The sequence below is a fragment of the Pristiophorus japonicus genome, chromosome 25 (assembly GCF_044704955.1).
Source record: "Pristiophorus japonicus isolate sPriJap1 chromosome 25, sPriJap1.hap1, whole genome shotgun sequence".
Classification (NCBI taxonomy): Eukaryota; Metazoa; Chordata; class Chondrichthyes; family Pristiophoridae; genus Pristiophorus; species Pristiophorus japonicus.
The window spans coordinates 19,165,748-19,177,209 of NC_092001.1; the positions used below are offsets into that span (position 1 = coordinate 19,165,748).

At 45.6% G+C, this 11,462-nt stretch overlaps 1 non-coding gene across 1 annotated transcript; it reads left to right on the forward strand.

Moving 5' to 3' along the window:
* The first annotated feature begins 4,003 nt into the window (after positions 1-4,003).
* Positions 4,004-4,076, forward strand: trnav-aac (transfer RNA valine (anticodon AAC)). The gene has a single exon. It is a non-coding gene; the product is annotated as a tRNA-Val (tRNA).
* The last annotated feature ends 7,386 nt before the right edge of the window (positions 4,077-11,462 follow it).

Below are 11,462 nucleotides of genomic sequence, written 5' to 3' on the forward strand. Positions count from 1 at the left end.
TCATGTTTAAACTTTCTGTGGATGAAAATTCGGATGCGAGTTTCGTCTCGCTGAAAATGCTGCCTGACCTGCTGAGATTTCCAGCGTTTGCTGTATTTATTTGTTATTTATTCTTCTGGCAAAAGGGCTCCCATATTCCTTAATTGCTTTTTATTTCACTTCAATAAATAGAAAACTTTGAGTGAGAGAAAACGGATCCACCAAGGACCTTTCGCGTGTGAGACCAACGTGATATCCGCTACACTGCAGCCAATCAGAGGGCGAGAAACCACTGCATATAAAGGATGAGCTGACAAATATCAGGGGCAGTGCAGTCTGGTCAATGTCAAAACCTCCTTTCTTATTCAGCAGTGGCATGAATGGGAGTCAGACGTCACAAAGTTTAATTAAAGACACAAATGCAAGTAACACTTGCAAATATTTTCAGTGTAAAATTATTTCACTTTATTTGAAATCCTACTGCATTGAATCTGAAAATACGCACCGTGGGATTTTATCTTCACGACTGATTGTATTTTGTGTGCACGGTAGGAATAACCGGTGCTGTTAAATTTGATAAAAGTTGCCCCAGTTTCGTGGTGTCATCGGCAATGAAGACTTTGAACCAGAAAGCTAAAATACAGTTAGAAAAATGGGATATGGTTTAACAGTTAACATGCAAAGCACAGGACAAATGATTGAAGTATGAAGTGTCCCTGAGTTAGCATTTGTTTGATTGTGCAAAAGAAGGTAAGGGGTTAATTAATGATGCTTTCCTGTGAAAGCAAGAGAAAAGTTTTCGAACAAACCATCCGGTGACTGTTAGGTGAGCGCTGCTTGTGATACCTGGTGGGAATGGGCGGGATTTTAATGCCCCTTGTATTGCAGAACCTTCATATAGACGAACATCTCTTAACTATTGTGGTGCAATGGCAGTGCGTCTGACCATAGATTAAAGGGTTGCTTGTTCAAATCATGTCGGGATCACTGTTCTTTTAGCAATTGCTGTTTCACAATAACAGACCCTTGCTGCAATGTCTGTCTCACTGGTTAGCAGTGGTAGGGTTGGGGACAGCATCAAACAAGAAAGAAGGGATGTGTGCAGTGGTGGGACAGCAGTTATCATGGGTGACTTTTATCGACATCGTGATTGGGCTAACCACATGGTAGTAATTTGGTGGAGGAGAATTTCATGGAGTGTATTATGGATGGTTTTCTCAACCAAGAAGAGAGCTGGCCATCCTTGACTGCGTGATGTGTAATGAGAAGGGACTAATTAGCAATCGATTTGTGCGAGGCCCCTTGGGGAAGAGTAACATAATATGGTAGAATTCTTCATTAAAATGGAGAGTGTCACAGTTAATTAAGAAACTTGGGTCCTGAACTTAAGGAAAGGTAACTTTGACGGTATGAGGTGTGAATTGGCTAGAATAGACTGGCCAAGGATACTTAAAGGGTTGACGGTGGATAGGAAATTGCAAACATTTGAAGATCACACGGGTGACATCAGCAATTGCACATCCCTGTCTGGAGTAAAAATAGAACGGAGAACGTTGCTCAACCGTGGCTAACAAGGGGAATTAAGGATAGTGTTAAAACCAAGGAAGAGGCAGATAAATTGCCCAGAAAAAGGAACAAACCTGAGGACTGGAAGAAATTTAGAATTCAACAGAGGAGGACTAAGGGTTTCATTAGGAGGGTGACAATGGATTGTGAGAGGAAGCTTGCTTGGAACATAAAAACTGACTGCAAAAGCTTCTGTAGATATGTGAAGAGAAAAAGATTAGTGAAGACAACTGTAGGTCCCTTGCAGTCGGATTCAGGTGAATTTATAATGGGGAACAAAGAAATGGCAGACCAATTGATCAAATACTTCAGTTTTGTCTTCACGAAGGAAGACGCGAATAACCTTCCAAAAGTACTAGGGGACCGAGGGTCTAGTGAGAATGAGAAACTGAAGGATATCCTTATGAGGTGGGAAATTGATGGGATTGAAGGATGATAAATCCCTGGGGCCTGATAGTCTACATCCAAGAGTACTTAAGGAAGTCGCCCTAGAAATGGTGGATGCATTGGTGCTCATTTTCCAACAGTATATTGACTCGGGATCAGTTCCTATGGACTGGAGGTTAGCTAATGTAAAACCACTTTTTAAGAAGGGAGGAGAGAGAAAGCGAGTAATTATAGACCGGTTAGCCTGACATCAGTCATGGGGAAAATGTTGGAATCAATTATTAAGGATGAAACAGCAGCGCATTTGGAAAGCAGTGACAGGATCGGTCCAAGTCAGCATGGATTTATGAAAGGAATGGATTTATGCTTGACAAATCATCTGGAATTTTTGAGGATGTAACTAGGAGAGTGGACAAGGGAGAACCAGTGGATGTGGTGTATTTGGAATTTCAAAAAGGCTTTTGACACGGGTCCACACAAGAGATTGGTGTGCAAAATCAAAGCACATGGTATTGGGGGTAATATACTGACGTGGATAGAGAACTGGTTGGCAGACAGGAAGCAGAGAGTCGGGATAAAAGGGTCCTTTTCAAAATGGCAGGCAGTGACGAGTGGAGTGCCGCAGGGCTCAGTGCTGGGACCCCAGCTCTTTACAATGTACATCAATGATTTGGATGAAGGAATTGAGTGTAATATCTCCATGTTTGCAGATGACACTAAACTGGGTGGCGATGTGAGCTGTGAGGGGGACGCTAAGAGACTGCAGGGTCACTTAGACTTGATAGGTGAGTGGGCAAATTCATGGCAGATGCAGTATAATGTGGATAAATGTGAGGTTATCCACTTTGGGGGCAAAAACGTGAAGACAGAATATTATCTGAATGATGGCAGATTAGGAAAAGGGGAGGTGCAATGAGACCTGGGTGTCATGGTTCATCAGTCACTGAAAGTTGGCATACAGGTACAGCAGGCAGGAAAAAGGTAAATGGTGTGGTGGCCTTCATAGCTTGGTGATTTGAGTACACGAGCAGGGAAGTCTTACTGCAGTTGTACAGGGCCTTGGTGAGGCCTCACCTGGAATATTGTTTTCAATTTTGGTCTCCTACTCTGAGGAAGGACATTCTTGCTATTGAGGGAGTTCAGCGAAGGTTCAGCAGACTGATTCCCGGGATGGATGGCCTGACATCTGAGGAGAGATTGGATCAATTGGGCCTTTATACATTGGAGTTTAGAAGGATGAGAGGGGATCTCATCGAAACATACAAGATTCTGATGGGACAGGATTGGGTAGATGTGGGTAGATTGTACCCGATGTTGGAAAAGTTGGAGCAGGCTCGAGGTAAAGATGACCCACTCCTGTTCCTATTTCTGATATTCTTATGTTCTTATAGCAATTCTGGAAAAATAACATTGAAACCAAATGTGACCTGACACCCAGAAAGAAGTGTTAAGGCAGAAGGTTAAATGCTGCATCCCTTTCTGCAAAAAAATCCTTTCACAAACATTTCTCTGACCGAAAAGGCACAAAACAAAAATGTTCCTTTCAAAGTCATTAAACTCCCGAATTTCCGTGCCCTGCGAATCTCCTGAATCAGATGCCTCTAGTTTTGCCGACTCAATCCATTTCCTTTTGCAATGTTCTGCTTCCACCCACACGATGAAATGTGCCACTAACTTATCGAATCATGGAATGGTTACAGCACGGAAGGCCATTCGGCCCGTCGAGACCGTACCGACTCACAGCGAGTCCCACTCCCCCGCCCTTTCCCCACAGCCCTGCAATTGTTTTTCCTTCAGACACTTATCCAACTCCCATCTGAAAGATAAGATTGAGTCTGTCTCCACCGCCCTTTCAAGCCGTGCATTCCAGATCCTAACCACACGCTGCTAAATGGCCAGCTTCTGGTCCTATGTGTAAAACCTGGGAAACACGAGATCAATTCCTGCCACATTCACAGCCTTCCGAAATATAGCACCTTAATTCTATTCTCTTAAAACCAGCTGCTGAAGGATCGGCCAGCTGTGTAGGATAAAGCTCTGGTTATGTTCCTAGCACTGTGTCAATCGCAGTGTTTTTGTAGTGTAGTGGTTATCACGTTCGCCTAACACGCGAAAGGTCCCCCGTTCGAAACCGGGTGGGAACATTTTGAACATTGTTCAATTAAATATTAGAAAAAATGGAATAATTGACATTAATGGTTCAATATTAACAAACTTGGTCTTTTTTTCTGCTGATGTTAATAACCCTTCAACTAGGCTGGAGTTTAATATTTTGATATTTCAAATAACAGTGTTGATATTTAATGTCTCCATGATAAGAGAGACTGTTTGATTTTCTGTTTCTGACTGCTCCATTTTTGATCGGGGCGGAGGAGCGGTGAGAGATCGGGGCCCAGGAGCGTCGTGATCGGGGCTCAGGAGAGGCGAGGGCCCAGGAACAGCACGGGCCAGCCCACACTGCGATCTATGGATAGTCGTCGCATGTGTACACACTACGTCCATGCAGCAGAGCTTGGTCTATGGTCGTCTTGTGTAATCCTTGCCACTGGACCAAGACCTAGCTCTGTCAAGCTCGTGTGGTGGTTGGTGTGCAACGGTCACCCCAAGTTAAAACAATCCACCCACAGGCATCTTCCACCCTGCAGCATTTAGTTCTGGACCTAGATTGTCAGGTCTCTCATCGAAACACCTGTAAACTTATCGCTTTTAAGTCTGGAAACAAGTCATCCTCGATACGAGGGACTGCCTAATACTATACTATTAACAAAATGCAGTGTCTCACAGCCCTGTTAAATTGGCTGGTTTTTCTGCACAGTTCTGTACACACTCAAATTCTACACAGTGTCTCTCACTCCCTCCCGTTTACAGCCCTGATGGTGTAGAAAGCCCCTCTCAAAGCTGCACGTTCCGGCTGCATTCAGTTGGGAGAGATTATTAAAGGATCCTGCATCTCTGCCTCGCTTCACAACAGCAGATCGAAGCCGCAAACAACCCATCGACTCATCACTCGACCCAGCTCCAGAGTGAGTGAGGCCGGGACTGTATGTATTCAACCAGCATTGTAACCCATGTATAATCTGACCGATGTTGTACACTGTGAGAACAATGACCACTAGGTGGTGACCTTGTGGGAGACACTCCTAACCTGGACCTTCAGGTATAAAAGGGGAAGCTCCACCCACTTCCATCACTTGAGTGCTAAGGAATAAAGGACAGGTCATAGACTGACCTTCTCTGAAGCATGGGCCTCGTGTGCATTTACACTGTATAGTAAGGACGTATAATGGCGACTAGAAACTGGGATTTAAACCACGCGAGCATGGCCACTAGCAGAACAGACGAGAGGTACTGTGTTAAGCAATGGTTGGGACAGAGATTCAACATTGTTAAAGCATCACACAGTTCTCCAGGCAGCCAAGGGCAGTCAGGCATGCCCCAATATGTAGCCGAACCCAGAGGGGGAGTTCAACAGTGACAATGGCAAACTGAACGGCAATTCACGTCATTGCAAGGGACAATGCGGCCAGTAATGGGGCCATCAACACCTGTTAATGGTGCACTCAAGGACAATCACGGGGCAGTCAGTGACGATCGACTGGCAAGAGATATTTTGTTTCCAACAGCAGCTCATGTTGGAGGCGTGGAGGCACACACTCAGCCGGAGTTTGCAGAGATGAGCAAAATACCTGCAGAAATTGCAGAAATGGACACTGGGGGAAATCGCTGGAAGGTGAAGTTCAGTGAGTTCATGTGGAGCACGTATACAGTTCATACACCAGGACGCCACCGATAATGATGAAAGTGCTCCTCAATGGCATCCCAGTATCAGTGGAGCTAGACACGTGGGCCAGCCAGTCCCTGATGGGTATCAAATAGTTCGAAAAGTTGTGGGCGTCCAAGGCCAGGATGCCAAAATTATTGCCGATTGACGCACAGCTACGAACGTACACAAAGGAGATCATTCAGGTGCTCGGCAGCGCCACGGTAGTCGTGACCCACAAAGTTGGCTTGCTGTCATGAACTGGAAATGGGGCGATCTCAATGCAATTTCCTCTGTTGAGCGAGTATCATGCTCACAGATACTGGACAAATTTGACTCATTATTTCAACCCGGCATTGGCACTTTCATGGGGGCCAAGGTAGTGATTCACATAAACCCGGACGCCAGGCCAGTACACCACAAGGCCAGGGCGGAGCCGTATGTGATGCGGGAAAAGATAGAAGGCGAATTGGACCGCCTGCTAAGGGTAGGCATCATCTCGCCAGTTGAATTCAGTGACTGAGCGAGCCCGATTGTGCCGCTGCTCAAGGCGGATGGGTCGGTCAGGATATGTGGTGATTACAAGGCAACCATCAATCGGGTGTCACTCCAAGACCAGTACCCGCTACTGAGAGCGGAGGATCTCTTTGCGACGCTATCCGGTGGCAAACCTTTTTCAAAATTAGACCTGACCTCAGCTTACATGACCCAGGAGCTGGCGAGTGAGTCGAAGAAGCTGACCACCATCACGACACACAAGAGGTTGTTAGAGTACAACAGATGTCCGTTCGGGATTCGCTCGGTTGCCGCGACCTTCCAATGAAATATGAAAACCTCCTCAAGTCGATTCCAGGGACGGTGGTTTTTCAGGACGATTGCTCATTACGGGTTACGATACTGAAGAACACCTCCACAACCTGGAGAAGGTGCTACGCAGACTGGACCGGATCGAGCTGCGACTGAAAAGGCAAAGTGAGTCTTCATAGCTCCAGAGGTAGAATTCCTGGGAAGGAGGGTTGCAGCAGAAGGGATCAGCCCTACTGCCTCCAAAACGGAAGCGATCCTGAGAGCACCCAGACCCCGTAACACGACGCAGCTGCATTCGTTCCTGGGGCTCCTGAACTATTTTTGTAACTTTCTTCCCAAATTGAGCAAGCTGCTAGAGCCGCTACACGTGCTCCTACGCAAAGGTCGCGAATGTGTCTGGGGGGACAGCCAGGAAAGGACTTTTAATAGAGCTCGCAATTTGTTGTGTTCCAACACTCTGTAAACGCTATATGACCTATGTAAGAAACTTGTGTAACGATGCGTCGTCCTATGGAGTCGGGTGTGTGTTGCAGCATGTCAATGCCAAGTGTCATTTACAGCCGGTAGCTTAGGCCTCCAGAAGTCTGTTCCAGGCAGAAAGGGGTTACGGGATGGTAGAACAGGAGGCGCTTGCATGTGTATATGCAGCAAAGAAAATACACCAATACCTGTTTGGCAGGAAATTTGAGCTTGAGCCAGATCACAAACCCCTGACGTCCCTTTTGGCCGACAACAAGGCCATAAATGCAAATGCATCGGCCCGCATACAGAGGTGGGCACTCACGTTAGCCGCCTATGACTACACAATTCGGCACGGACAGGGCACCGAAAACTGCGCCGATGCACTCAGCAGGCTCCCACTAGCCACCACTGAGGGGGCTTCCGAGCATGGTGCTGAGATGGTCATGGCTGTTGAAGCTTTCGGAAGTGAAGGCTCACCCGTGACAGCCAGTCAGATTAAAGTCTGGAGAAATAGAGACCCGCTATTGTCTCCAGTCAAGAAATGTGTCCTGAATGGAGACTGGGCAGCCACGTACAGGGCATGTCGTGAGGAAGTTAAACTATTTCACAGGCGCAGGGAAGAACTCTCGATTCAGGCCGATTGCCTACTGTGGGGAAACCGCGTAGAAACCAGATGGGCAGAGAGGTGTTCATCAGAGAACTCCACAATGAGCACCCGGGCATTGTCATCAGGAAGTCAATTGCCAAGTCACACATTTGGTGTCCAGGGAAAGACGCAGATCTGGAACTTTGTGTTCGCAGGTGCAACACGTTTGCCCAGCTGGGTAATGCGCCCAGGGAAGCCCCCTTAGCCCCTAGTCCTGGCCCACCAAGCCTTGGGCACGCATCCATAAGGACTACGCAGGTCCTTTCAAAAATGTTTTTGGTTGTAGTAGACGCCTACTCCATAAGAAACATAAGAAACTTAAGAATTAGGAACAGTAGAAGACCATCTACCCCCTCGAGCCTGCTCCGCCATTCAACAAGATCATGGCTGATCTGGCCGTGGACTCAGCTCCACTTACCCATCCGCTCCCCGTAACCCTTAATTCCCTTAGTTGTTTAAAATCTATCTATCTGTGACTTGAATACATTCAATGATCTCGCCTCAACTGCTTGCTTGGGCAGATAATTCCACAGATTCACAAATCTCTGGGAGAAGAAATTGCTTCTCAACTCGGTTCTAAATTGGCTTCCCCGTATTTTGAGGCTGTGCCACCTAGTTCTAGTCTCCCCTACCAGTGGAAACAACATCTCTGTCTCTATCTTGTCTATCCCTTTCATGATTTTAAATGTTTCTATGAGATCACCCCTCATCCTTCTGAACTCCACCGAGTAAAGACCCAGTCTCCTCAATCTATCATCATAAGTTAACCCCCCCATCTGCGGAATCAGCCGAGTGAATCCTCTCTGTATCCCCTCCAAAGCCAGTATATCCTTCCTTAAGTAAGGTGACCAAAACTGCACGCAGTACTCCAGGTGCGGTCTCACCAATACCCTATACAGTTGCAGCAGGACATCCCTGCTTTAGTATTCCATCCCTCTCGCAATGAAGGCGAACATTCCATTCAGCTTCCTGATTACCTGCTGCACCTGCAAACTAACTTTTGGGGATTCATGCACAAGGACCCCCAGGTCCATCTGCACTGCAGCATGTTGTAATTTCTCCCTATTCAAATAATATTCCCTTTTACTGCTTTTTTTCCCAAGGTGGATGACCTCACACTTTCCGACATTGTATTTCATCTGCCAAACCTTAGCCCATTCGCTTAACCTATCCAAATCTCTTTGCAGCCTCTCTGTGTCCTCTACACAGCCCGCTTTCCCACTAATCTTTGTGTCATCTGCAAATTCTTTTACACTACATTCTATGTATATTGAAAACAGTTGTGGTCCCAGCACCAATCCCTGTGGCACACCATTAACCACCGATTTCCAACCTGAAAAGCACCCATTTATCCCGACTCTCTGCTTTCTGTTCGCCAGCCAAATCTCGATCCATGCTAATACATATCCTCTGACTCCGCGTACTTCTATCTTCGGAAGTAACCTTTTGTGTGGTACCTTATCGAATGCCTTTTGGAAATCTAAATACACCACATCCATCGGTACACCTCTATCCACCATGCTCGTTATATTCTCTAAGAATTCCTGTAAATTAGTTAAACATGATTTCCCCTTCATGAATCCATGCTGTGTCTGCTTGATTGCACTAAGCCTATCTAGATGTCCCGCTATTTCTTCCTTAATGATAGTTTCAAACATTTTCCCCACTACAGATGTTAAACTAACCGCCCTATTGTTACCTGCCTTTTGTCTTCCCCCTTTTTTAAACAGAGGCTTAACATTAGCTGCTTTCCAATCCGCTGGTACCTCCCCAGAGTCCAGAGAAGTTTGGAAGATTATAACGAATGCATCTGCAAAAACTTCCGCCATCTCTTTTAATATCCTGGGATGCATTTCATCAGGACCAGGGAACTTGTCTACCTTGAGTCCCATTAGCCTGTCCAGCACTAACCCCCTCGTGATAGTGATTGTCTCAAGGTCCTCCCTTCCCACATTCCTGTGACCAGCAATTTCTGGCATGGTTTTTGTGTCTTCCACTGTGAAGACCGATGCAAAATAATTGTTTAAGATCTCAGCCATTTCCACATTTCCCATTATTAAATCCCCCTTCTCATCTTCTGAGGGACCAATATTTACTTTAGTGTATCTTTGCCGTTTTATATATCGGTAAAAGCTTTTACTATCAGTTTTTATGTTTTGCACAATTTTAATTTCGTAATCTATCTTTCCTTTCTTTATTGCTTTCAAGTCATTGTTTGCTGTCGTTTAAAATTTTCCCAATCTTCTAGTTTCCCACTAACCTTGGCCACCTTATACGCATTGGTTTTTAATTTGATACTCTCCTTTATTTCCTTCGTTATCCACGGCAAGTTATCCCTTCTCTTACTGCCCTTCTTTTTCACTGGAATATATTTTTGTTGTGCACTATGAAAGAGCTCCTTAAAAGTCCTCTGCTGTACCTCAATTGTGCCACCGTTTAGTCTGTGTTCCCAGTCGACTTTAGCCAACTCTGCCCTCATCCCACTATAGTCCCCTTTGTTTAAGCATTGTATGCTCGTTTGAGACACTACTTCCTCACTCTCAATCTATATTACAAATTCAACCATACTGTGATCACTCATTCCGAGAGATATTTTACGAGGAGATCGTTTATTATTCCTGTCTCATTGCACAGGACCAGATCTAAGATAGCTTGCTCCCTTGTCGGTTCTGTAACATATTGTTCTCAGAAACAATCCTGTCTGCATTATATGAATTCCTCCTCCAGGCTACCCCGTGCAATTTGATTTGACCAATGTAGGTTAAAATCCCACATGTTTACTGCCGTTCCTTTTTCACATGCCTCCATTCTTCCCTTGATTATTGCCCACCCCACCGTCAAGTTATTATTTGGGTGCCTATAAACTACACGCACCAGAGACTTTTTCCCCTTACGATCTCTAATCTCCACCCACAATGATTCAACATTTTGTTCATTAGAGCCAATATCATTTCTCACAACTGCCCTGATATCATCCTTTATTAACAGAGCTACGCCACCTCCTTTCCCTTATTGTCTATCTTTCCGAATTGTCAGCTACCCCTGTATGTTTAATTCCCAGTCTTCGCCACCCTGCAACCACGTTTCTGTAATGGCCACCAATCATACCCATTTGTCATGATTTGTGCCGTCAACTCATTTACTTTATTTTGAATGCTGCGTGCGTTTAGGTAAAGTATTTAATACTAGTTTTAATCCATGATTTTTAGTTTTGACCCCTCCTGCAGCCCCTTTATATTCATACATATTGTACCTTCCTATTACCTTGTGGTTTACACTTACCCCAGTGCTGCTCTGCTCTGTTGCCTCCTGCCTTTTGCATTCTTTCTTGGGGTCCTGTTTATCTGTGCTCTCACCCACTCTAACTAGCTCAGAGCCCTCTCCTGCGTTCTGAGTACTCCTCGCATTGAGGCACCGAGCTTTCAGTCTTGCTTTTTTGTTACACTTTGACCCTTTAGAATTTTGATGTACAGTGGCTATTTTTGGTTTTACCTTGGGTTTCTCTGCCCTCCACTTTTACTCATCTCCTTTCTGTCTTTTATATCTGTCTCCATTTTGTTTCCCTCTTTCTCCCTGCATTGGTTCCCATCCCCCTGCCATATTAGTTTAACTCCTCCCCAACAGCACTAGCAAACACTCCCCCCGAAGGAATTTGGTTCCGGACCTGCACAGGTACAGTCCGTCTGGTTTGTACTCGTCCCACCTCCCCCAGAACCGGTTCCAGCGTCCCAGGAATTTGAATCCCTCCCTGCTACACCACTGCTCAAGCGACGTATTCATCTGAGCTATCCTGCGATTCCGACTCTGATTAGCACGTGGCATTGGAAGCAATCCCGATATTACTATTTTTGAGGT